Here is a 27507-nt window from a genome sequence, read left to right as displayed (position 1 = left end):
AAATGTTCTCCCGCATAGTGCTGAATTTGGGGTACTTTGCTTTCCAAGGAGGTAGTGGTGAGGCCGAGCGGCATCACCAACACAAAGTCTGCTTCCAAGAAAGACCTTTGAAATAATTGAAGGTGATGAATTGAATGGACAGAAAGAAGCTCTGCCAACACCTTTAATTTAGGATTAATGGTTGTCTGATCCGGCCAACCTACATGCACGCAGAGACGGCACTAGAGCCATAAAAAAAGGATGAAAATTGCAACCTGAAATTAGTCAGCACACTTGCTCTAAAAATAACTTGAAAGGTAGACTTTCACTTCAGAGCCTATGGAAAAACTGCTGATGGTGTCCAATAGTGATGGGCCAAGCACCCCCGTGTTTAGTTCGCAGTTGAACATTCGAAAGTATTGAACATTCGACCACATACTTCAAACTCAATACAAGTCTGTGGGACTTGAACTTGTAAATTCAAAAGTGTCCATTTTGAAGGCTTATATGCAAGGTATTGGCCAAAAAAGGGGCATGGGGATTTGGGTACTGCCTTGAAGAACATGAACCAGTGAAAAAAGAAAAAAAAAAGAAAGTTTTTAAAGGGCTAGTCATTTTTCATTGCTTAACCTCCCTGGCGGTATTCCCGAGTGTAGCTCGGGGTAACATTTCAGTACCAAAAGCGGTAACCCCGAGCTACACTCGGGAATACCATGCGGCGCTGCTCCGGCATGTGTTCTTCCCTTACCTTACCCTGCGCTCCCACGATGTGTCCCCTGCAGCGTCCCCGGCCATCTCCTCCGGCCGATGCCGGCATCCGGCTTCTGTGTCCTGTCCCTGTGACGTCGGGACGTACGGGCGCCGCCGGCGGCGGGAAATTTAAAAATTTTAAAAAATGTCATTTTTTTTTTTTTACATTTTACACAGTAAAACATTGCTGTTTCAACCTATTTCACATACATTTTGTCCCTAGTGCTTTGTCCTGCGCCCTGCCTGCATTTTGTCTGTTCTTTCTGCCTGGAAACTGAGAAATGTCCATGGCGTCCAAAAAGTGTCCCTTTAGGTCAAAAGCGGTTTAGATCAGCTAGAGAACAGCGATAGTAAATCAGAACCACTTGCAGAATTGAGTGATAATGATTCGTGGGGGAAATTCGTCATCAGAAACTGAAAACGATTTTGCGACTGAGCTCAGCAATGTGCGAACTTGGCGCTCTATTTCACATTTCAGTGTTTTTGGTTTGATTATATTATTGAATTCAATTTTTTAGTATTTTTATATTATTTTTATGATTATTTATTAAATTATAATTTATGATTTTGTGTTTCAAATTTTATCATACCCGGGATGTTTACTAGACTCTTGTTCGGACAGATTTCAGTGAGTTTTTCCTAAAAATTACAGCCTACAATAAAAAAAATACATATTTCCATGCAAAAAAATGGTACCGCTTTCAGCACCAAAAATCTGAAATAATCATACCGCCAGGGAGGTTAAAGTATTAAAAAAAAAAAAAAAAGGCCTTTAGGCCTGGTAGGGCTTTTAAAGGAAAACCACGCACCTCAATAAATGGTGGAAAAAAGTGTGAGGTCCCCTCCAAATTCCTACCTGACCCTTGATCTGAGCACAGGCCTGGTAGGGTAGGTGCCCCCCCATGGCTTACCAGGCCACTTGACCTCGACATGGAGACAAAGGCCTCTTCCCTACAAACCTGGCCTGGTGGTTTGGGGGGTCTGAGGGCAGGGAGGCTCATTATCTGGGTACCCCTTTAAATTACAGGGCACCCTGATGCTCCCCCCCCTTGTGAATGAGTAAGGGGGTACCCCTACACATTCATTAAAGGGTTACATTAAGTAAAAAAAAAAAAAGAGACCAGTCTTTTGAAAAATACCTTTAAATTGAACAAAAAAACAAAATTGTTTTTGACAAGTCCTTTAAAAAAAAAAAAAGAAAAAGCGGACGCCCACTGACCCCTCTGCCACTCGCCACTGCAGTTAGCTCTGCCCAATTGTTTACATCTTGCTGGCAACTGTCAGACCTGTTATATTGCAGCAAGTACTCAGCTGACTGGTATTGGCTTTTGAAAAAAAAAAACAAAGAAAAGCATACATGACCTGTCAAAAGCAGTTTTATTTTTTGTTCAACTATTTTCAAAAGTCTGGAGTCTATTTTTTCAAAATTTACCCCTTACTCATTGCACAAGGGGTGCAGCAGGGTACTCTGATGCTAATGACCCCTCCTGCCAGGGTTGTGGGGAAGAGGCCCTTGTCCCCATCGTCCCCATCCCCCCCTTTCCTGTCAGGCCTGTGTTTTGGTAGGAATTTAGGGGGAACCCCATGCCCCCCCCATTTTTTGGTGGCGGGGTTCCCCTTAAAGGTCCTACCAGGTCTATAGGCCCTGGTAGGGCTTTTGGGGGGAATCCCATGCACTTTATTTTGAATTTTATTACAGCCGGGTCCCTCCTAACCTTCCTACCAGACCTAAAGGGCCTGGTATGGATTGGGGAAGGGGGGGTGGACCCACAATGTTTATTTCTTTTTTTTTTTTTTAAATGTAATTTTGTTTTTATTTTGGGGAGAGTTTTCTCACCTCTGTCTTCGGCAGTGTCCAGGAACACACTGCGTAAGGCTGCAGTAGAAGCAAAAGTGTGCAGTGGCGACTGTGCACTAAGAGAGGGGGTTTGGCAGGCGAACAGTTGGTGCTGCCTTCACACCGTAACCTTTAGAGTCATTCTTGATCAGTGCAGGATTGGACCCTGCTCTACAGCTGCTGTTGATCCAGGACTGATTCATTTTGATAAATGTCAGCCGGTCAATGGAGTCTGTGGACAGATGCACCCTTTTATTCGTCACAAAACCTCCAGCAGCACTGAATGTCTGTTCAGAAAGCATGCTGGTTGCAGGACAGGCCAGTAGCTCAATTGCATATTGAGCAACTTCTGGCCAGTGATCCATCCTCAAGTAACCCAGTGGATCCTTAGTTGAAAAGGTTTCCAAGTCTGCTCTTGCCACTAGATAATCCTGCACCATATGATGGAGACGCTGCTGATGGATGCTTAAACAGCCCTAGGTGCTGAGGACGAAATAATTCTTTAAAGGCATTCGTCAGCCGGCCGCCTCACCAGGCAAATTTTGCTACCCCAGTTGCTGAACCGTAAAAAAAAGTACATCAGAATCGGTCAATGTTCAAACATACAGTATCTCACGGAAGTGAATACACCCCTCACATTTTTGTAAATATTTTACTCTATCTTTTCATGTGACAACACTGAAGAAATGACATTTTGCTACAATGTGGAGTAGTGAGTGTACAGCTTGTATAACATGTAAATTTGCTGTCCCCTCAAAATAACTCAACACACAGCCATTAATGTCTAAACCGCTGGCAACAAAAGTGAGTACACCCCTAAGTGACAAGGTCCAAATTGGGCCCGGTTAGCCATTTTCCCTCCCCGGTGTCATGTGACTCGTTAGTGTTACAAGGTCACAGGTGTGTCATTTCTTCAGTGTTGTCACATGAAAAGATATAATAGGATATTTACAAAAATGTGAGGGGTGTACTTACTTCCGTGAGATACTATATACAATACTTTGTAGACACAAACAAAGAAATAAACACTTATTAGGATGTTTTACCAAAGACATGTAGCAGAAAACATTTTGGCCTGAAGAAATTCGAGTTTTTTTATTTTTTTTCTTGGCTATGTTTTATAACAGAATGTGATAAATATTTTTTTTTTCAAAATTCTCTGTCTTTTTTGTTTATATAATAAAAAATAAGAAACCCAGTTGTGATAAAACACCACCAACAGAAAGCTCTATTTGTGTGAAACGTGATATAAATTTTATTTGGGTGCAGTGTTGCATGTCCGCACAATTGCCAGTTAAAGTAGTGCAGTTTAGTGCTACATAGCAAAAAATTCCCTGGTCATGAAGAAGGTGAAACCTGGAGCTCAAGTGGTTCAACTGAAGGTCATAACAGAATTGTACAATCATAATGTCCTCCCTGTGCCTGCTTGGATTTCCTCTGGGTACTCCGTTTTCCTCCCACACTCCAAAGACATGCTCCAGCTTGGCAGGTGCTCAGCATTGGAGTGGAGATCACAGGAGTAATGATGCCTACTATAGAGATTTCCAGTCTGGGGTCAGGTATTGCATATACATAGTTACATTGATCTGAGCTGATGTAAAATACCCGTACTTGGAATTCAGCTCTAGCTACAAAACACCAGAATCAGAGCTGCTACTATAGGTAAAATACCACTTAAGGATAATACTATAAAATGATGAAATAAAACATACTGTAAATAAAAACAAAGATTTGGTAGGAGGAAGCTTTCATGATTTCATTTATTTTCTCTGGAGCAAATTGGCAGTCTCATTTTAATTGCACGGTGTAGTTGTCCTTTCAGTATACCTCTGTCTTTTTTTATTATTACTAGGGGTAAAAATAAACAGCATTTGATTCAGTGGAATACACGAGTCAGCTCTTAATTCAGGCAAAGTGATTGTCGATCCAATACTCCCAATGGGAACTTGCATATGATTCAGTGCTGCAGCCACATTCTGTCCATTATGGGGAAATCTTAGAGCTTCTAGAGGAAAACATTGGGAGATGCTTAGGCTGGCCATAGACGGGTCGTTTATCGGCCGAATTTTTGGCCGATAAATGAAAAATCGGTCGTTGCTGGCAGTGATGCTGCCACCAATGTCCACGTAAAACGGCCATTGTTCGTGGATTTTCCAGCATTATCAATAATACTAAATGAGAAAATCCACGAAAAACGGCCGACGGGTTGGCCCCACTAACGGCGTGAATATCGGCCGATTTTTCCTGCGACGAAAATTCGATCGATAAACGACCCGTCTATTCCCTGCATTAGGGGGAGATTTGCTAAAACGGGGCCACACAGAGTCTGGTATCCAGTCGGCTTGCAGGTTTCATTGTCCAGGCTTAACTGAACAAGCAGAAGTTAGAAGCTGATTGGTTACTATGCACAGATACACCAGGTTCTGTGTGGCCCAGTTTTAGTAAATCTCCCCCCTAGAGCTGTGTATTATCTGTGTTACCTGTTAATGTATGCACAAAATTGACAAAGCCGTACTAAATGCAGGTACAATAAACAGATAAAATCTGCACTGAAACAATTTACTATGATCCAAGGAACAGATTAAACTGTGCTATCATGTACTGCATACAAAAGTGACATATTATGTATTATTATGATATGTAATGATAACATTTCATTAACCTCTTCCCTCCCGTTTCGATGTCCCTTTAAAAGGTTCTGCATGCCTTGGGTGCAGGGAGTTTAGGTGACCATGTGACTAGTGCGATAGGCTGTCACAGTGGTCACATGATCGAGAGCCGGTCCTGACCAGTTACTGATCGTTAGTGGAAAATGTCTTTGACAACTTGGTCTCTGTGCTGGGATTGAGCTTTCAGCATAGAAGCATTGGCCACCCAGCGATGCATTTGTGTGGAGTGTGGACATTAACCTCCCTGGCGGTAATCCTGAGTGTGGCTCGGGGTTGATTTATAGTACCAAAAGTGGTAACCCGAGCCACACTCGGGATTACACTGTAGTGCTTGTCCTGCGATCCCCCGATCCTTACCTTGTCCTGCGATCCCCCGATGTCCTCCCGCTGTGTCCTCCGGCCGATGCTGGCATCCGTCTTCCGGGTTCCCTTCCCTGCGAGCGTCGGGACGTAGGGGGGCAGAACCGGCAGGAGATTCAAAAAAGTAAAAACATGACATACACACAATACATTGTAATCTGATAGTATTACATTACTGTATCAAACCATTTCACCTCAGTTTTGTCCCTAGTGCTTTGTCCTGTGCCCTGCCTGCACTTTTACCGTTCTTTCTGCCTGGAAACTTGAGAACGTCCATGGCATCCAAAAAGCATCCCTTTAGGTCAAAAGCGGTTTTAGACCAGCTAGAAAACAGCGATATTGAATTAGAATCACTTGCAGAATTGAGCGCTAATGATTTGTGGGGAAATTCGTCATCAGACCCTGAAAACGATTCTGTGACAGAGCTCAGTGATGTGTGAACTTGGCTCTCTATTTCAGATTTCAGTGTTTTTGGTTTGATTACATTATTGAATTAAATTTATTATTATATAATCATTTTTTATAATTCTAATTTTTTATTGTATTATAATTTATGATTTTGTGTTTCAAACTTTATCAGGATAATTACTAGAGACTTGTTTGGACAGATTTAAGTGAGTTATTCCTAAGAATTACTGGCCTACAATATAAAACAACAAATTTGCATGCAAAACAATGTACCGCTTTGACATTCAAAAATATTGACATAATTAGACCACCAGGGAGGTTAAAGACCACCCTTTAGCCACTGCAAATATTGTATGTGTTATGCAGATGGCAACAGGTTAAGGAGAATTTATAGTTACAGTTTTTAGACACACTCAAGAGAAAACAAATATCTTTCAGTGTGTGTTGGTGAGAGATTGAAAAACATTGCTTTTATGTCTAATTTAACCTCTTCATGCCGGCCGAACGCAAATGTGCGGCCTCCCGGCATCTGGGCCTAGACGCCGAGCGGCCGCACATTTGCGTTCTGTTAAAAAAAGACATATGTGCCGAGAGCGCGCGCCCTGTGCGCTCCCAGCACACATGGCCGGTACTCACGGATAGGTCCCGATCTCCTCTTTCGATCGGGACCTTTCCCGATCATGTGACCGCCATGATGACGCATCACGGCGGTCACATGACCCTAAACCCCGCCTCCCGGCTTCTGAAACTCTTAAAGGGCCTGGAGGTACCGGCGTGAAGGGGTTAAAATTTTATATGAACACGGGGGAAGTCATATTTGTTCATTACCTATGCAGAGTCTTCTTCCTGCTTTGCTGTGTTTGTGATTTAGCCTCCATTCACATCCAGTAAGTTCTTATGGAAGTGCTTATACAGGAGTTTTTAATTGGGCATTTTTCAAGCATTATATTTAGGGTTTTACCAATATTGATATCCATATCGGTGCCGATACTAAGCATTTGCAAAAGTACTTGTACTCATGAAAATGCTCCAATACCTAAAACCGATCCTTCTTTGTACGGTGTCATTTGAGCCTATACAGGATCAAGGGCTCAAATCAATTAAGGGCAAAGAATTGCAGGTGGTTTGAAAAGGAATGTAGTGGGATTTTTGTCCGAATCACATGTGATTTCCCTACAGGTGCCGTGCGATTTGAGCCAATTCATTTTGTATCTAATGGCCCCATTGCAGGAATGGAGATGAATAGTCTGTGAACTTTAGTTCTGCTTTAAAATTGTGTTTGCAAGGATGGGGAAATGTAGGTATTGCACGGCCCTGTGGTGCCTATTATTTTACAGGACATTAAAATTAATTTTGGCCAAAATGTAATCTGCCACCTGTCTTTGGTAAGTTAAGTGTATGTTAATTGGTTTGCATGAAAATTATAGTGTCTACAAATGATGATATATAAACTGGAATTATTTTTGTTTTATTATTTTTATTACTAGTAATGGCGGCGATCAGCAAATTAGTGGGACTGTGATAGTATGGCGGGCATTTTGACATTAAGTAACTGACACTAATATGACCAATGACACTAAGACTATGCTAATAAAATGCACTGATACTGTACTAATGACACTGGGCAGGAAAGGGGTTAACATCTGGGGCGATCAAAGGGTTAACTGTATTCCTAACTATATCTGATCTGTGTACTGTGTGCTTTGCAGGGAGACAAAAACCGGCTCATCCCCACTGTCAATAGAGAGATCTGTGTTGTTTACCAAGGAAGTTCTGATATCCTATTTGTTGCAAAGTGTGCTGGAAAGGGTATATGGCAGTGTTTTCCAGAAAATAGCCGGTGCAGTCTGGGGGCTCCAGCCCATATTAAAAAAAACTGCAGCTTTGTAAAATGTTCATTCATGTTATTGTCATAGCGGTAGGCCATTTGAGCTCCTCAGAAGCCTCGGCTAAAAAACTCCCAGTTAGCAACCCTCATGTCCGGACTGTTGCTAGGATATGAAAACCGTTGGATGATAACTGCCGGCAGTACAGGAGCAAAGACCAACCGTTTTCCTGTGCTAGCAGCAAGGCAGGATGTGGGGGCCCCTGACTGGGGTTTTTCCAGCCAGGCCTCTGAGGGTCCCAAATGGCACAGCAGTGGGTGAGCTCAGCAATGTGAGAGAGAGAGAGAGAGCGCAGTGTACAGTCAGGGGGTTCAATGAGGAGAACGCTCTCTCCTGTGATGCTGGGGGCGAGTGTCCATTGATTGGAGCGTTCTAGCAACAGGACAGGATGGGGCACAGCTAAGGCCTACAGGTAAGGCTTCATAACTAATCCCAGTATATCAAAGCCGCGCAGTGTTTTTGATCACACTGGGGCCCATATTGGGGCCCCTTGACATTTTTTATTGAACTAACTCCTTCGGACATAATGTGGCCCTCTTGAAGATGTTGTCTCGGTGGGGCCCCGTGTTTTTTCTGAGTGTGACATGCCTGTCCTAGACTGCCCAGATGTCTGTGTAATGTCCTGTTATGTAATCCGCCTGTCCCTTTATTATGTGACATTTCTCTAATGTATGTATACAATGGTAGATTTCACTCTGTATATATGTATATATTTGTCATATTGGGGTCTCAGGGGATGTATTCTGGCTGCAGTGGGCTTGTGAGGAAATGGTTGTGGGTAACCTAGCAACAGGAGTAGCCTGAGATCTGTGTATAAGTGGAGGGCTTGGGGGTACAGGGGTGTACAGTACAGTGAGCTGTCAGGGCTCAGCGATTGGGGTGTATAGGTAGAGTTTTGGAGTTCCGGGGTGTACAGTACAGTGACCCCATCAGGGTTCAGAGATCGGGCTGTGAGGGGAGAACTCTGGGGGTACAGGGATGTACAGTACAACGACCCTATCGGGGCACAGAGATGGGGGTCATAGCAGCACCTGAGTGTGCGGAGGGATGTACAGGACATATAGAAGGATATTTATATGAGGAGATCCAGAAGTGGCCTGAAGTGACAGGAAGAGATCATCTCTTCTTCCTATTGTACATTAGAGGCAGAGGGTGACTACCTCAAATGAAGAGCAGGAGCGGCATGGAGGCCGGGGACAAATAATCAACCCCTCTGATAGCTCCGTGTTCAGAATTTCTGGCTGCAGTGGAAGATGAATGCTGCTGAGTGGATGACAGGTAGCTTACTTGCGATGCTTTGATTTCTATCCTGCTGGCAATGTTGGGCTGGTGTTGGCAACTTGCAAAGCATGGAGAACGCCTCAATTCATGTGAATACAGGGACCCTGCAAATGCTTTTTGATGGCATTTTGTGTGCAATTGTGAAGCACTACAGAAAGGTTCTTTTCATATTCTCTCCCCTCCAGCCCCTTCCAAAAAAACAATTAAAAGACAGGTGTTGTAAGAGCTGCAAAAACACTTCCTAATAATGTAAATGTACACTATAGGTGGTTTCGGGGCGTCCCTCTGAGCTGAAACCCCCAAACCATGTTTGAACATGTTTTCCTGTAAAGTGGGCCCCAACACCTCAAGGGTTCAATGCTCAGGATGTCTCGGGGTACAGGTAGAAGGTGTAATGCTTCCTTTATTCCTCTTTCTGCCAGACTCCACCTGTGTGACCAGTCTCCTGAAGCCTCTTCTCCAAGGTGATTTGTTTGGGAGTCGCAGCGTTAAATGCATGCGTTTCATGTTCTAGAACTATAAACAAAGCTCTGATCCCCGCACAGCAAACAAACATTCAAGCAGAAATTCTAATAACTAGGAGCAGTGTCACACATAGGCCTCATTTTCTCAGCATGTAAGAGCACCTCTATGTTAGGCCTGGTTCACACCTCTGCAATTTTCTGTGCATTTTCAGTTTTGCAGAAACGTCGTACAGTCCATTTAACATGGTTTCCCATGGGTCACGTTCACATCTGTGCGTTTTCCACCGGTGCATTGTCTGGAAAGGATCAGGAAGGTTTCTTCCTGCAGCAGGTTGCAGTTTTTGTTCCATAGATTTCAATGGAAATGCAGCAGAAACGCTTTTAAAAACGCAGTGCTTGCATTCTTGATGGTTTTTTTTTTTTGTTTCTCCCATAAGACAAAAGACACCTGCCAAAGGCACAAAACGCATCAAAAACTCGTTAATATGTCACGTGAAAAACATGCAAAATGCATCAACTGCAACCTGTACAGGCATGAACCTGGCTTTAGGATCCTTCCAGGCACAGCTGAAAAAGATATGGGGCCACACCAGGCTCTAAATGGTCAATTCTCCTCCATAGCAGTCCCTGCACAGCTCCATAGAGCCCCTTTCACATGGGTGTTCCAATCAGGTCCACCTGTCAGTTTTTTAGGCAGACCTGATCGGAAGGTCCATGCAGCCCTATAGACAGGAGGATGTAAACTGACTTGTGTCGGTTTGTAAACCTGCCTACCTTCAGGTCCAGGAAAAAAAAACGGAATAGCACTGCGTTCTTTTCTTTTTTTCCCAACCAGATTGGAGATAGTCTGATGTAAACTGACAGCGCAGTCTGTTTACACCCGGCTGCCCATAGAGTTGACAGGGGTCCACCCTTGTCTGCCGGGCAGAAACTGAAGGAGTACAGGCGTCCAAACAGTGCGGACTTCGCTCCGTGTGAAAGGTGTCTACAACATAAATCGTCGTGCCTTCTATAAAACCAGGTTTATTACAATAAAGGGTTAGTAATGCTCGTGGTTTCATAGGCAAATCGATGGCTCACCAGGTCTCCATATAGCGTTCTCTATTTGGCTGATCCAGATCGATTCTACTTCCTCAAACTCCTGGGAACACCCCAACAGCTGCTGAAACCTGGGATTGAACCAGGGACCTTTAGACATTCAGTCTAACGCTCTTCCAACTGAGCTATTTCAGCAAATTTAGGGGCGTCAGTTTTATTAGTTCTGTATTAACAAGTTTGCTTGGAGGCGGGATATTGTGGATTTTGGAGAGCTGCACTTCTTTCATTCATTTGTTTCATGTATTTGTCAATAGATTTCTGGACACTTTTGTGTGCAGAGGGAGCTGCAGGTGCTGCATATAACCTGCCATACAAGGGAATATATTTGTAAACGCTGATACTTCTTTACATCAGCTCTTATCCACACATGCATGTCCAACGTATTTTCCCAACACGAGGAGGCATTGGCGTTTCAATGAGTGCGGCCACGTACAGCCATTTACTTGTATGGCAGGCTGCATGTAGCACCTGGAGCAGGAAAGCACCCAGAAATGTACACTAGGTGCATAAAATGCCTACAAAAAGCTGAGTGACTGAACTCTAACGTGTATGTACAGTTTGTATAGTTTTCTTTTTAATTTTAGAGCAGCGGTTCTCAACCTGTGAATCGCGACCCCTTTGGGGGTCGAACAAACCTTTCACACGGTTCGCCTAAGACCATTGGAAAGCACATATTTCCGATGGTCTTAGGAACCGAAACACCGCTCCTCTATCCGTCTCCAGGCGGGTCTGCCCACATGCAGAAACGCCCACATACGAGTACCCGGCGCAATGACATCATCGCGCCAACCCCATCACATACAGTGCGGGCAATCGCTGACTGTGCAAGCAGCTCGCCATCCTGCCAATGCACTGTATGGGCTGAGCAGCCGTAGCCTGGAAGGAAGTGAGACTCAGGCTGGGTTTGTCCCCTTGGACTTCCTGTTATCTACCGATCCATGGTAACCCATCCTTCCCCTTGCCTCAATTTCATGCCGCCTATGCTACTTGGGCTCAACAAGGTTTGAAGCTTTTTGCGCAGTTATTTGACACTATCTCAGGCTCTGCCCTCCCCTTCTCTCGTATTAGTGAGTGCTACCAACTCCCGCCCCATCACTTCTTAATGGTTCAGCAAGGCATAGATCATATCTCAAGCACATGCCGGAATAGACCAAGAAGATTCCAAACGTCTATGGTGGATATATTGCTGAAGCGGAAAACATTTAAGATCTCGAACATTTATAAACCACTGAATCTATGCCTGTCTAAGTCCCTGTATTCCTCCTCTACCATCTCCACCTCTCCAGATTCAAAATAGCTGCCCCCTGTACAAATCTCCACGACCCACATTGCTAGACAAGTTGTGGTATTGTCCATTCATCTTGGAATTTTAGAAACAACTGGAGACATTCGCTGCTTCTGTCACGGGTTATTGCCCGACACAAGGTCCCTTTCTGCTCCTATTTGGCAATTTCCCCTCTACACGCCTGGAGCAGTCCAGACCTCAATTACTAGCTATACAACGCAATAAGGCTTGGCTAGCCACCTGCTTCATGATTGCGCGACGGATCATTCTCAGAAAATGGCTATCCTCCGCTCCGCCTTCAGTTCCTGAGGTCAAGCAAGATCTATTACATCTTCTTCGTAGAGAAAAACTTGACTTAGACTTGTCACTAAAAGCCTTGACGTTGCGGTTCCAGAAAAAATGGGGCCTCTTAATATCAAGGTCTCTTCCCCCTCTGGAGCAGAGCACGTACCTCCAATAGGCCACATGCGGCTCTTTACAAACTTAAATGCGGCTCTCCTGTGTGCCGGGCGCCCGCTCCCCTCCCTCCTCTCGGGCGGGCGGCCGGCCGGCCACCCCCCCCCCTCCTCTCCTCCTCTCCTCCTCTCCCCTCCCCTCCTCTCGGATGGCCGCCCCCCTCCCTCCTCTCGGGCGTCAGGACTCTGCAGCTGTCAGGATGTAGGCGGGGCAGCCAGGATGTAGGCGGGGCAGCGCGACGAACTCTTCTCCTCTCACAGTCCTCCCTGAAGACCAGAACAGCGCGGGAATACGAGAGGAACGCGCGGAGCAAAGGTAAGTGAATTGACACAGGGGGGACTTACTATATGGGGAATGAATTACTATATGGAGGACTTACTATATGGGGAATGAATTACTATATGGAGGACTTGCTATATGGGGAATGAATTACTATATGGAGGACTTACTATATGGGGAATGAATTACTATATGGGGGACTTACTATATGGGGGACTTACTATATGGGGAATGAATTACTATATGGGGGACTTACTATATGGGGGACTTACTATATGGGGGATGAATTACTATATGGGGGACTTACTATATGGGGAATGAATTACTATATGGGGAATGAATTACTATATGGGGGACTTACTATATGGGGGATGAATTACTATATGGGGGACTTACTATATGGGGGACTTACTATATGGGGGATGAATTACTATATGGGGGACTTACTATATGGGGGACTTACTATATGGGGGACTTACTATATGGGGAATGAATTACTATATGGGGGACTTACTATATGGGGGACTTACTATATGGGGGATGAATTACTATATGGGGGACTTACTATATGGGGGACTTACTATATGGGGAATGAATTACTATATGGGGGACTTACTATATGGGGAATGAATTACTATATGGGGGACTTACTATATGGGGGACTTACTATATGGGGAATGAATTACTATATGGGGGACTTACTATATGGGGGATGAATTACTATATGGGGAATGAATTACTATGGGGGACTTACTATATGGGGGATTAATTACTATATGGGGGATGAATTACTATATGGGGGATGAATTACTATATGGGGGATGAATTACTATGGGGGGGATGAATTACTATATGGGGGATGAATTACTATATGGAGGATGAATTACTATATGGGGGATGAATTACTATATGGGGGATGAATTACTATATGGGGGATGAATTACTATGGGGGGGATGAATTACTATATGGGGGATGAATTACTATATGGGGGATGAATTACTATATGGGGGATGAATTACTATGGGGGATGAATTACTATATGGGAGATGTATTTTCAGTTTTAAAAATGTGGCTCTCAAAATAAATTTCAATCGTGGTTTTGGCGAGATTTGGCTCAGTTGAAAAAAAAGGTGTCCCACCACTGATCTACAGTATATAGCCCGTCATTCATGTCGTCCAGCAATGTGTCATGTCATTCCCGATGAATATTACATAAGTGGTGATCTGCCTACATGGCAAACCACTGCTCCTTCCAATCCTCTCGTTGAAAAGGGATGGGGTTATGTTCCATTGTATAAGTCATCTTTGCTTGATCCCGATAATCCTCCTTTCTAGTACAATTTCTCCTTATTCTGACAAATTGTCCTTTAGGGACATTCATAAGCCAGGAGGTGTGATGACAATTGTTCAGGGGTATATAACCATTGCGATCTACCGTCTTGAAGAATGTTTTTGTTAGTAGAGGATCCTGTTCCTGCATAATCTCCAAATCTAAAAACTTGATAGTCTTCTCACTTATCACCCAAGTAAGAACAATATTCTTACTGTTAATCTTTTTTCTTTGATCCATGTCAATCACGATGAATGATTCACATAGGTGGTGATCTGCCGACATGGCAAACCACTGCTCCTTTTAATCCTCTCACCCAAAAAGGATGAGGTTATGTTCCATTGTATTAATACAATGTCATTCATGTCGTCCGGCAATTTTGATTCATATCAGTCACGATGAATGACGCACATAGGCGGTGATCTGCCGGAATGGCAAACCACTGCTCCTTCTAATCTCACCCAAAACGGATGAGGTTATGTTCCATTGTATAAATCCAACGTCATTCATGTCGTCTAGCAATGTTGATCCATATCAATCACGATGAATGACGCACATAGGCGGTGATCTGCCGACATGGCAAACCACTGCTCTTTCTAATCCTCTCACCCAAAAAGGATGAGGTTATGTTCCATTGTATAAATCCAACGTCATTCATGTCGTCTAGCAATGTTGATCCATATCAATCACGATGAATGACGCACATAGGTGGTGATCTGCCGACATGGCAAACCACTGCTCCTTCTAATCCTCTCACCCAAAAAGGATGAGGTTATGTTCCATTGTAATAATCAACGTCATTCATGTTGTCCAGCAATGTTGATCCATATCAGTCACGATCAATGACGCACATAGGCGGTGATCTGCCGACATGGCAAACCACTGCTCCTTCTAATCTCACCCAAAAAGGATGAGGTTATGTTCCATTGTATAAATCCAACATCATTCATGTCGTCTAGCAATGTTGATCTATATCAGTCACGATGAATGATGCACATAGGCGGTGATCTGCCGACATGACAAACCACTGCTCCTTCTAATCTCACCCAAAACGGATGAGGTTATGTTCCATTGTATAAACCCAACGTCATTCATGTTGTCTAGCAATGTTGATCCATATCAATCACGATGAATGATGCACATAGGCGGTGATCTGCCGACATGGCAAACCAGTGCTCTTTCTAATCCTCTCACCCAAAAAGGATGAGGTTATGTTCCATTGTAATAATCAACGTCATTCATGTCGTCTAGCAATGTTGATCCATATCAATCACGATGAATGATGCACATAGGTGGTGATCTGCCGACATGGCAAACCACTGCTCCTTCTAATCCTCTCACCCAAAAAGGATGAGGTTGTGTTCCATTGTTTAAATCCAATGTAATTCATGTCGTCCGGCAATGTTCATCCATATCAATCACGATGAATGACGCACATAGGCGGTGATCTGCCGACATGGCAAACCACTGCTCCTTCTAATCCTCTCACCCAAAAAGGATGAGGTTATGTTCCATTGTATAAACCCAACGTCATTCATGTTGTCTAGCAATGTTGATCCATATCAATCACGATGAATGATGCACATAGGCGGTGATCTGCCGACATGGCAAACCAGTGCTCTTTCTAATCCTCTCACCCAAAAAGGATGAGGTTATGTTCCATTGTAATAATCAACGTCATTCATGTCGTCTAGCAATGTTGATCCATATCAATCACGATGAATGATGCACATAGGTGGTGATCTGCCGACATGGCAAACCACTGCTCCTTCTAATCCTCTCACCCAGAATGGATGAGGTTATGTTCCATTGTATAAATCCAACGTCATTCCTATCATCTAGGAATGTTGATCCACTCATGATGAATGACGCATAAAGGTGTTGATCCGTGGTAAACCAACTGTCCTCTGATCTTCCGGCAGTTTTTTTATCTTGATGTGAATTCAGTTTCATTCATGTTGTCCAGCACTGTCGATCCATGTCAATCATGATGAATGATGCACAAAGGTGGTGATCTGCCTGCTATACACTGTAATAGCCTGCTATAAGCTGACTCTTTGCCCCAGGAAAGCAAAAGTTAGGTCATTCCTGTGACCCACAAGAGAAGTATGGTCTAACCTTGTGGTGATCTGTCCAAAAGAACGTGGCTCAATGCAGATGGTGCGAATGAGCCCTCATTCTTTCATTTCCTCTCCACCATCCTTCTCCATTTTGTGCTTTTGAAGCTGAAGCCATCGAACAATCTCTGTTGCTCTTCTGCAATTTTATTTTCTGTATTTCCTGTGTAGGGAATCAGTTCCTTCACATCAATTTGCTGATTTGTGTCGATTTGTGAGCGCAGACTTTCTTCTGGCATCTTCAATGGTGAGGTGGCCTTTCCTTTCTCCAGCTTCTTCCAGTAAATGGTACTGAAGAAGGGATGTTTTCGCAGTTGTTTCACTGCCTGCCGGCGATCGCTCGGATTTATTTCAAGAAGCTATAAAGAAAAAGAAATGAAATTTAGCATACGGTAGATTGTCACTAACAGAAACTGATCAATCAGCCAGTTTAGTGTCGGCTATTTCTTAAAAATAGAAAAAAAACACCTCAGAATGTCATATTTTAATTCCTTGGTGTAGTTTTCAGTGAAGATATATATATGTCTGTTGGAAGGATCAAAGTGAACATTTCTGAACCAGTGAATGAGTTCATCCAAAAGCTCATGGATAGTTCCTCTATTATTCTGACTCCCTGTGTGGTGAATATCTTGCTATACCGTGTGTATATAACACTTCCAGAAGTCGGATGCCCCCTGTGTGCTTTCTTACACCTGGTGATGTACTGGATACTAGAGAACGTTTTGCAAGCTTCTCTCATAAAGAACACTACACTAAGGATCTATAGCTTTTGCATAATTCTAATTGTAGAGTATACTTACTCTTTCAATGACATCTTGAAGTTCAGGATCCATGTCCCTCGGATAGAAGTGTCTCCTGAATCTGGCTTCACCTGGATGTGCTCCTGTGGCCATTTCGAATAAGATGACACCCAGTGACCAATAGTCAGACATAGCATCACAGGGTTTTCCTTGTAGAACCTGATAAAACAGAGAGTAAGATTAACTATAACATAAAGCACACGATGAGCTGCACAGAGCAGTAATAATAGTTAACAATGGTTGGTGGGAATGACAGGTCACAGTGGGCCTCCTGTTGTTTTTTAGGTTTTTTGAGTCACCATCATTGTGGCTCTGCTTCTTTCATCTCCAAAATTCTTGTTAGGTTCATAGATATTATAAGATAAAGATGGGAGCAGTAGAGGGGAAAAACAAGGGTGGTGTTATACTTACTTCTGGGGCCATATAGATTGGAGTACCGGCACAAGTAAATACTTTGTCGGATCCAAACACGTCGGCTTCTGAAAGGCCAAAGTCTGCAATTTTGACATGGCCGGAGCTGTCGAGCAGTATATTCTCGGGTTTCAAGTCTCTGTAAAAAAAAAAAAAAAAAAGGAGAGAGTTAGATTTACAGATCAAATGTTTAAAACCGTAATTCAACCAATACTAATAGTTCAGCTTTCAAGGGGTGCCAGCGGGTTAGATCCCCTTCTAACTTTCTGCACTGCTTTACGAATGGTAAGAAGAACCTCATGACCTTGGCTGTCAGCTTACTGCAGTGTAAGAAACCATATCAAATCACAGTTGGTCATTCTGCAATGCTTCCACATCTTTATTGAAAAGAAGGGAGCAGAAACACTCCGCAGGCTTTCTTCCTGCGTCACCTTTTGCCCTTCTAGTGGGGGCATGATTACGTCCCACTAGAGGGTGATAAGTGTTAGAATTAGGCAGCCTGGGGAGTGTTTCTATCCACGTGTCTTTAATAAAGCCATAGACTCATTTCAGATTGACGGAGTGCACCTCAATATTGTTTCTTCTGCTGGTTTACGGGGATTGATGGGACCCAGAGCAAATTTTGCACCTGTGGCTGGTTTTGCTCAGCTGCTGAATGGGACATGGCACAGTGTTAGAACAGGACATCTACAATTGCAAATGTATGTAATATGGGGAAGTGAGACTCCCTTACTTAGGCTACGTTCACACTAGCGTTGTGTGCAGGCGGCAGAGAGGCCTCGGACAATTCTGCACATTGCAGCACATGGTGCTGTTCTAACGGGAGCGTTAGCGTCGCGGCAAAACGGACGCCCCTGGTCGAGTCAGGAGGCGTTGAAGCCTCCTATTCTAGTCTACGGTGCCGCTCCGCAAACGCCCGGCCGGCGTTTGCGGTGCGGTGGCGACACGGTTGCGGGGCGTTTGCGGAGCGGTAACACCATTCAAACTTCATTATAGGCGTTTGTAACGCTCGGCAAAGCTTAGCAACCTCCGCTAAACCGCGCATGCGGCGTTTGCGGAGCGTTAAAAGATGCTCCGCAAACGCCGGACCAATGCTTGCCAAACGCTATAGGGGCGTTTGGCAAGCGTTGGTAAAAAGAGTCGAGTGTGAACGAGCCCTTAGAGTCACAAAAGCTTCAGCAGCAGGGGACAGAACTGGCCATGGGCAATTCAACCCTTGTACACCCATCCACAACTAAAGTAGCAGTATTGGGTGGTGTTGTACTTTACTGAAGATTAGAAGATATGGAAGATCATGGTGGAGACACTTACCTGTGCATTATTCCTTGGCGGTGCAGATATTGTAGCGCGCAGAGAAGTTCTGCAGCAATAAATCTGTAAAAAAGGAGAAAAGGTCTACGATTATTGCACGTCTCACAGCATAAGTAAACAAATGATTAAGAGGTGATTTCTTCCAAGCCTTGCATGTCATAAGCAGCAATGTATTACTGTGATAATGACAGGCCCCGCTCTTTTCTTGGGTTACTTTGGTTCTTAACCAGGGATTGGATCATAGTCACCTGATCTGTGGTAGCTGACAACCATTGGCTAAGACCTGTGGGGTTGGAACATTGCTTGTGTGGGATTGAAGATACAGCCTTGCACGCCAAGATAAACTAGAGGATATAACCGGTGTTTGGCAGATATCACATTAGGCTCGTGCTATGCAGGAGAGTGTTAGCAGATCAATGGTGCTACTAAATTTGCTGGTGACCAGTCACTAGGAGTAGCAACTGATCATTAATCATCTTGGACAAATAGCTCCCTATGCTATACAGTTAGCATGCTTTAGAATCTTGTAGGGATTAGTTGCATCTGATTGAAGGAGTGTGTGATTATGTGAGATTGATGTCTACAAACTGCATTACAGAGTACTTTGCTGACGGCTGAAAAAGGCTAGGCTAGGGGGTAAACGGAAGATGAGTATGTGTATGGGGGGCAGTGAAGGTTCTTTCCTGATAAAGGCTTACTGAGGTGGGTCGGTGTGGGTGATCTTTTAGTTTAAATGAAGAGAGCAATATAGGAATTCATTTTTTTGTTAAATCATACTTATCTAGGTGCATGCAGCATCAGTCCGATGCAGCATCTGTCTGTGGCCGGTTTTAAGGGCGAGCACTCAACAATCACTTGACAGCTGATTGCGGAGTTCTCACTCAGTCATCGCTCACTCCGAACAGAGAGCAGTGACTGTCAGTCAGCGTTTCTGCTCTTCCCCACCCCGCCAACTTAATGGAGCACTGGGATGTGGAGTGGAGGGAGCAACTGGCTCAGGCTCTCAACGGATCGTTGAGCTGGGTGCCGCTCCAGATTTTGGGGCAGATCCTTATTTTAAAGTCGGGATCTTTCCCCAGCCTGGACCGGCTGAGTGACATCAGCCGACAGCAGGCTTCAGCCCGCTGTCAGCTGAAAACGGGTCAAGGAGCTTTGTCTGTACTTCTCCTTTAAGATTCATTGTGTAATTACTATATGCAAATCCTTCATCATGACTGTTAACCCTCACCCTTCTCTTAGGCCATATTAACACCTTGGTGTTCTGGGAAATGCATGAAAAATGTGCTAAGATGCAAATCACACTTGTGGTGCCATTAATTCTTAATGGCACTTCAAATGCGGGTAGCAGTTGTGTGGCCAAACGCACCAAAATGTACATTGCAAAAGTGTGAGGCTCGCGGACAAAGAAAAGTACATGAGCTACTTTGGTGCATTTTGTCACGCATAAGGCAGCTCACGTAAGTGAATAGGCTGCCCTATGCTGTTGCACGACTAATGTGCAAAAAAAGCCCAAAATAAAAAGGTTGAATGGTGCGGGTATGAATGCAGCCTTAGACGGAATCTTTGTAAGTCTTACCTTATGGTGTTAGTTGGTAATGGAGCAGAAGACTTGATCAGGTCGCGTAGTTCTCCTCCTCTCATGTATTCCATAACAAAGAAGAGATTTTCCTGTAAAAGAAAGAGAAAAATAAGTCGGTTCCAAAAGGTCAAGTGGATGTGAAGTTTGTGTTTTGGTGGAAATGCAGAAATATAGGGATGTCTGGACATGGTAGACGGTTCAGGAGTTTAACGCATCTTCAAACTCAAGAATAAAAATGTCATCTATTTCAGCTTACACCAGTGCTCAGCTATGGAGGCTGTACTAGTGTTCTTCTTTTCAGCATGTCTTCCTTTATTTTCCCCTTGTAATCCTACCACTAATCTACTTCTTGTCCTAGGGTGACTACGCTCACTTACTATTCTCTATGTCTATGGAGGTGCCGTATTGTCATCCTAGGACAATAAGTATGCCTCTCCCCATCCTTAAGAACACCTCTCCCCATCCTCATCTCTATAACATACGGGGAGCTGTGTTGTAGTTCACAGAGGAGAAGTGAGCGGGGCTGATAAGACTGCTTAGGATGACTCAGGACAGCGCTGGAATTCTGACAGGATCACAAGTGTTTTTCTGCACTTATTAAACAGATATAACAACACGCTCTGCTTGATCTATTTAATAGACCAAGTGTGAACAAACAAGAAATGTTCAGTGTTGGCTTTCCATCCACTTTAAGACTAAGTTAACGCGATGCTTGGCAGGAACTTTCAATGTATGGTGAACGTCATTCCTCTGTGGGTAAGCAATATATAGAAGCCATTAACATGCAAACATGTTGTGACAGGTTCTATTGAAGTGACTCTATCATGAGAGGAGTTCAAGGACTATACCTGATCCAAGTCAGTGACTCCGACAGCAAAGCCAAAGTAAGAGCAGGACGGCTGGGGAGAACCAGAATTCCCCAAATTCTGCATTGGCAGCCACCATAACTCTCTCATGTCTTAGCCTCTTTGAAGCTGGAGCATCCCTCCTTTTTTTCTGGTTTTGGGATTTATTTCTAGGTCTGTGCTGGACTTGGAGTCCAAATGGATAACATGGATGTGATTTGATGAGTGAGTGATTGATAGGAATGTGAAACTTACTTCTGTTTGGAAGGTTCCATAGGCGTGTGTACAAAAGGAACTCCGTCCAACTTTTTCCAGTATCTGTCTCTCTACGAGGACACTTTTCGGTTCTTCTTGCAGTAATTTCCTCTTCTGTACCACCTTGACTGCCAGTTTCTTGTTGGTGGCAGGATGGGATGCCAGGGCGACCTAAAAAACACAGGACACAAATGATTAGAAGCAATTCAGCTCCGGGTTCTGAAAAGGTTACCTCTGGGTCCAGCAGCAACCCCCCCAGCCTGGCTACGATTGTTAGTCTTAGTTTGAAAACAGTTTATAGAACGGGGAGTCAGCAGGATTTTGTGCAAGTTTTCAGTGGTTTTGACTGTTAGTCAGTAACTTCTAGACTGTTAGGGATTGGGGATAGCTTTCAATAGGCTTTTAGCAAGCCGCAGTAGGCTTTTAGCAAATCACAGCCAGCGCTCACTCTGAAGTCTGTATTCAGCGTTCATAAATTGGGGCTAAAGGCTATGAAGCTGTGCAGCCAAACGTTATGCAATCTGCTATATACAGTTTAAATGTACGTCAGCTTATTTCCTTATATACCAAAGGATTTGTAATCCTGTCTTGCATCTTTTTGTGTATTACACCCCCGACAGACAGTACACCACTAAACATGACTTAGTGTGTAAGCCTGGATTCACTCTGCTCGCGTTGCATCCATGTAACACAGTAAACGCACTGGAGATGATGTGCGTTGGCATGCTATTTTTTCATGAGTGGTGTAAAATACCAGTATTGTAGCTTTCTTAAAGCACATTGCATTTACATGCATTCTATTCCAGTGTAACCGAGCGCCAACTAATGTATCACACTGGTGTAAACTGGTCCTATGGGGAAAGCATGGATTTCAGCTTGGCATTGAGCAGCACAGCTCAGTGTGTGTAGTGTAAATGGGAAGTGGTAAGGAATAGAGTGGTGTGACCTCCACCTACGACCTACTATTTGCCGACTGGCAATAATAATAACCACTAACTGGCAGTGCATTAAACCCTCTGTTCATAAATCTTTGATTACTTACCTTTCCGTAACTACCTTGACCAAGTATTTTATGAAAGATAAAGCTGTCAAGATTAAAGTCGGCTGGCGGATGCATTTCTAATTTGGTGCCAGGCACATCCCTGACTACCTTGTTGTCATTCTCACCGGCTGCCCGGTTGACTGGTTGTCTGACAGCCTCATCGACGGGCTTGCTAACAGCCTCATCGACTAGCTCGCTGACAACCCCAACGACGGCCTCGTTGGCTGACTTGCTGACAACTTCAGCGACTCTCTCGCTGACTACCTCGCCGACTATATCGCTGACAACCTGGTGAAATCTATCGCTGACTACCTCGACGAGCTGTTGATCATTCTTGCTTGTCTCATCAGCAGCGATCTTCCTTTTCTTATTTGGAGGTGCAGAGAAAATTGGATCTGATGCTGGCCTCTTGTTATTCCTCTTGGGCAATATGACAGCACATGGTGTTTTGGCCCAACTCGGTGCATGACCACATCGTCCCTGTTTTGCTGGTCTTTCTTCCTCAGCAGATTGGTTGGATCTGCGCTTCTTTCCTCTGTTCATGGCACTCTCCTCTTTGGAACTCTTTCCCTCTCCAGAATTCTTCCTCCCATCAGAGTTCCCATGTTTGCTTTCCCGATTTTTGGGGAATTGCTGAGGTGTCTCCACCTTCAACCCACTATGTGATAAAGTGGGCTTATCCAAATCATCTACAAAAGGTCTCCCTATGATGGTATTCCAGGTGACCTCCTGTCTGTTCTTATATGGATGATATCGGAAACGTAGTTTTGGCCTGGTCCACTTCATTATAACACGTTATAATGAGATCTCACAGAGCACAAAAAAAGGAGTGTGTTCACTATCGCTAGCAGAAGCACACTGACTGTCTGTGGCTGCGCTGCCTGTGGACTGAGTTTCCGTGGTTGCTAGGATACCAACCGGAAACAAAATTCAAATGATTTTTCTGCCAACTGCCGTTTTCCACAGCGAGGCTCCAATTTTTTTTTAGCAGAGTGACAATCACAGAGCTCAGTATTCTGTCCTGGATATATGAAATCCAACACAAAGAGAAATCTGTGTTGCACCTAATACACAGGTAAAGCTTAAAGAAGCCTGCTTTTGGGGTCCTTTCCAATGATGTAGGCAGGTGTCAATAGTGCTGCTTGTAACACACTGAAATACATCAACAAGCTAGGTTTGTTTTTTGAATATGGGCTCATTTGTAATGTCTGTGCTATCAGTATCAGTGAGCACCATTGGGGATCAGTGTGCCTGGTTAGAGCCAAACTCAGCCCCGATGTTTGGTGTGTGTAACATGTGTGTAACATGTAACCAAAGACAAACCTTTTTCTCTTGATCATACAGTACAGGACACAGGACTTGTATTCATAGACCATGAGATCTATTTTGGGCAGCCTCAGGTCAGGGGTTGTTTACAAGAATGCCAACTGTCAGTGGTGAGGGGTGAGGGGTTAGATCCACTGTCATATTTGTATTGCTGGCTGTATCCCCATTAGAGAAATGGACTCTCTCTCATGATTTCCATAAAGAGAGATTCATAGAAAATGTTTCATCCCAACTCTTATCATTGCCCACAGCAACCAATCAGCTTGCAGCTTTTATTTTTCCCCACACAGGTTAGAAAATGGAAATGTAAAGGCTAATTGGCTGTGCTCCAGTGAAGACTAATTAATCCCCCCCCCCCCCCCCCCGTATGTCACAATTCTGAGATATTGACCAATTAACAGATGGAAGGAAATACATCATTTTTAGTGGAAATGTTGGCACATTTTCCATGTGCCAAGTCAACCAAATTCTGTATGCCTGGTATAAAAATGGGAAAGGAACAGCGCTAGGTGTCTAATAATGGTAAGATGAATGAGTATAAGGATTATAAAGATGATTAATAGAGCCGCTAGCATAGAAAGTAAACCTCAAAAAACTTCGAATAATAGATCATAAAATATGCAGCGCTCCTAAATATGGTCTCAAAATCCACAGAAACCTATTGACATATAATGTTCTAAATATACCATTAAATATGAAGTATATAAAACTGGTGACTTCTGTGGTACATCCCTGGTTAGGGAACCGGAACAAAGTTCGTGACTCTTGTGTTGAACAAGCTGGAAGAAGTTTGCACTAACCAGATATATCAGCAAATGGAGCATGGAGTAATTAAGACCTACTCCTGGTACTCTGGAAGAAAGCCACTGGAGAGGATGATGTCATCTGATCACTCGCCACTAGATGTCATGTTCCCAGGACAGCAGGACGATGATTCCAGAAATGCACAACAGCCAGTAAGGAGATGAATCCAGTAAGCCAGCCAGCATCACACAGGAGACCAAGAGAAACCAGGCACCTTCAAAAAGCCCAGGCTCCCTCCAATAAAGAGAGCCACAGGCCAGAAGCTTTGATAGTGTAGTATTGCATTTAATAAGTGGTAATTCAAATTACAAGAGAAACAACACTTACAAAATTGGTCACAGGAACAAAGGGCAGCTAAAGGATATGTCCAGACAGTGGGGGGGCACCTCCCTGACGCGTTTCGTGTCAACACACGTTTTCAAAGGGGGTGCATTGCAGGGAAATTGAGCGTTTTTATATTCCGCGGTGCGCATGCGCAGTACGCACCGGTGACGTCATTGCGGTAAAGCCGCGCATGCGCAGTACGCACATGCGGCGGCCATTTTCTCGGAGAACAGTGCAGATGGACAGCAGAAGGTGAAACCCATACTGAGGGATGCAGATGGAGACAGTTTAATCTGTGGAACCATTACTGTTCAGTGGTGCAAACTAGGAGTACTAACCTAATGTGCAAAGTATAAATCGTTATCAAACATGGGGAAAACAGCCATATAAACGGCCTCTGCGGACATGGCTCACAGAAGGGCTATATAGGGACATAGGTTAATATGTGTATATATAATTGTGATAGGAACTGTTCGGACGGGTATTCAACCTGGTATATGAGCGTATAGGCATAACGCAGGAACATAGGGCGGATAGTTGACAAAAAAGCCGGTCATATATGCAGCATGACCTTGCATATTGAACGTTCTAATACTGCGCCAAATGTACCTAGCAATTACAAGCAATGACAAACTGTGGATTCATAACATTAAAATATAACCCATAAACGTCTAAAGTTACAATAAACGCATGTGACCACAGTAAATACATAAAGTAAAAAGCATAAGATTAAATAACAATGAACAATAAAAGGGGACATTAATAGGAATGTGAATGGATTAAAAATCCACATGATAAAAACGCATCCAAAGGCCATAGGCACAACAGATGTAACATGTGCGAATTACAGTTGTAAAAATGTTACAATATTAGAGGTATATAATATAGTGATAAAAGCAATAAGAAGCAATAAAACAATATAAGAACCATGGAAACCATGGTAAGAACATTTGTAGAGGACATTATAAAAAACATTATAAGAAACAGCCAAACCTCACAAGGAAAAAACGAACTGACGGCAACGCATGTCATAAAAATTTAGCTTAAAATAGAAGTGATGGTAAATGCAGATTAACTAGTGTCAATAAAACAATTTATATCCAACTCAATGTTAAGGCCTAAAGGTGATGATGTGCGTAATAAATAGATCCATTTTGTCTCTAACCTAGAGACTGCTCTACGTTTATGGACTCCTCTCCAATGTTTATGGACCATGTCAATGCCAATAAACTTTAGAGAATGAGGATTCTGATTATGTTGTTCTCGAAAGTGCATAGATAAAGAGTGTTCTTTGAAACCCTTCTTTATATTTTTGAGATGTTCTCGTAGCCGATCCCTTAGTCTCCTGGTAGTTCTGCCTACGTACTGCTTACCGCAAGAACATTCGAGCAGATACACAACATGGAGACTGTTACATGTGATAGTGGAGTCTATCGTGTATTGTTTGCCAGTAGAGCGAGAACAGAAGGTAAAAATGGGCGATTTGTGGACACCATTACAAACACATAACATGCATCGGTTGCATGGGAAGAACCCTTTACGATTAAAAAACGTAATCTGTCTCGGTGGATTTACCACATTTGGAGCGAGTTTATTCCTCAAAGAGGAAGCTCTTCTATAAGTTATTTCCGGTAGATCAGGTAGCGAGCTACTTAGAACTGGATCACTTTTGAGGATAGACCAGTGTTTACGAATGATCTTAGCAACATCTTTGTACTGGGCAGAAAAATTAGTGATGAAGGGACAGAACCTGTTACCATTATTTATATTTTTATTTTGTTGTCCAGTAGAAAGGAGCAGCTCTCTATTGGTGTTCTCAACAGTATTGATTTCTGTCTGTAGAGTATTGTCATTGTAACCTTTTTCCACAAACCTCTTTTTGAGGATATTAGATTGTTGGATAAAATCCTCAACATTATCGCAATTGCGACGAACCCTCAGGAATTGACCCCTAGGTATGTTGTTCAACCATCTAGGGAGGTGACAGCTGTTAGTTGGAATAAAGCTGTTTCGGTCAGTCTGTTTAAAGAAGGTTTTAGTAGATAGCCCTGTACCGTTGTTAAAAATGTTTAGATCCAAGAAGTTAATTTCTTGGAAATCATATTGGAAGGTCAGTTGGATATTATTAGTGTTGTAGTTCAAAGTTGTAAAAAAATTGGTCAGTGAGAATTCATCCCCATCCCATAGTAAGAAGATATCATCGATGTATCGACAATATAAACACAGATGCGGCCAATCCCTAGAGTAGATGATCTCTTCCTCCCAATAAGCCATAAATAGATTAGCGAGGCTCGGCGCAAACTTTGCCCCCATTGCAACTCCAGTAATCTGAAGGTAATATTTATTGCTGAAGTAGAAGTAATTATGGCACATAGCAAATTTGAGGAGATCTATTATAAAACATTTCTGTAATGGGGGTATATCCACAGCACTTTTCAAGTAGTGATCCACTGCTTGAAGACCATCCTCATGTTTTATGTTGCTGTAAAGGGCGGAAACATCCGCAGTTACTAGATAAGTGGGTTTGGTCAATCTGATGTCCTTAATAATAGATAGCAATTGCTTTGAATCTCTTAAAAAGGCTGGGGTATTTATTACCAACGGTTGGAG

The 27507-nt window shown here is 43.5% G+C and overlaps 1 protein-coding gene and 1 pseudogene across 2 annotated transcripts in view; one reads left to right on the top strand and one right to left on the bottom strand.

Annotated features, from left to right (window-relative positions):
- The window catches only part of LOC149447636 (uncharacterized), a 279294-nt gene that overhangs the window by 96731 nt on the left and 155056 nt on the right, over positions 1–27507 (top strand). The gene's annotated exons all lie outside the window — the stretch shown is intronic.
- LOC149447640 (putative serine/threonine-protein kinase DDB_G0277449) lies at positions 16232–23229 on the bottom strand (annotated as a pseudogene).

The sequence above is a fragment of the Staurois parvus genome, unplaced genomic scaffold (assembly GCF_062004578.1).
Source record: "Staurois parvus isolate SC_StPar_1 unplaced genomic scaffold, SC_StPar_1.0 ptg000678l, whole genome shotgun sequence".
In the NCBI taxonomy this organism is placed as follows: Eukaryota; Metazoa; Chordata; class Amphibia; order Anura; family Ranidae; genus Staurois; species Staurois parvus.
Note: the sequence above shows the minus strand (reverse complement) of the source record. Positions and strands in the feature narration are given on the sequence as shown.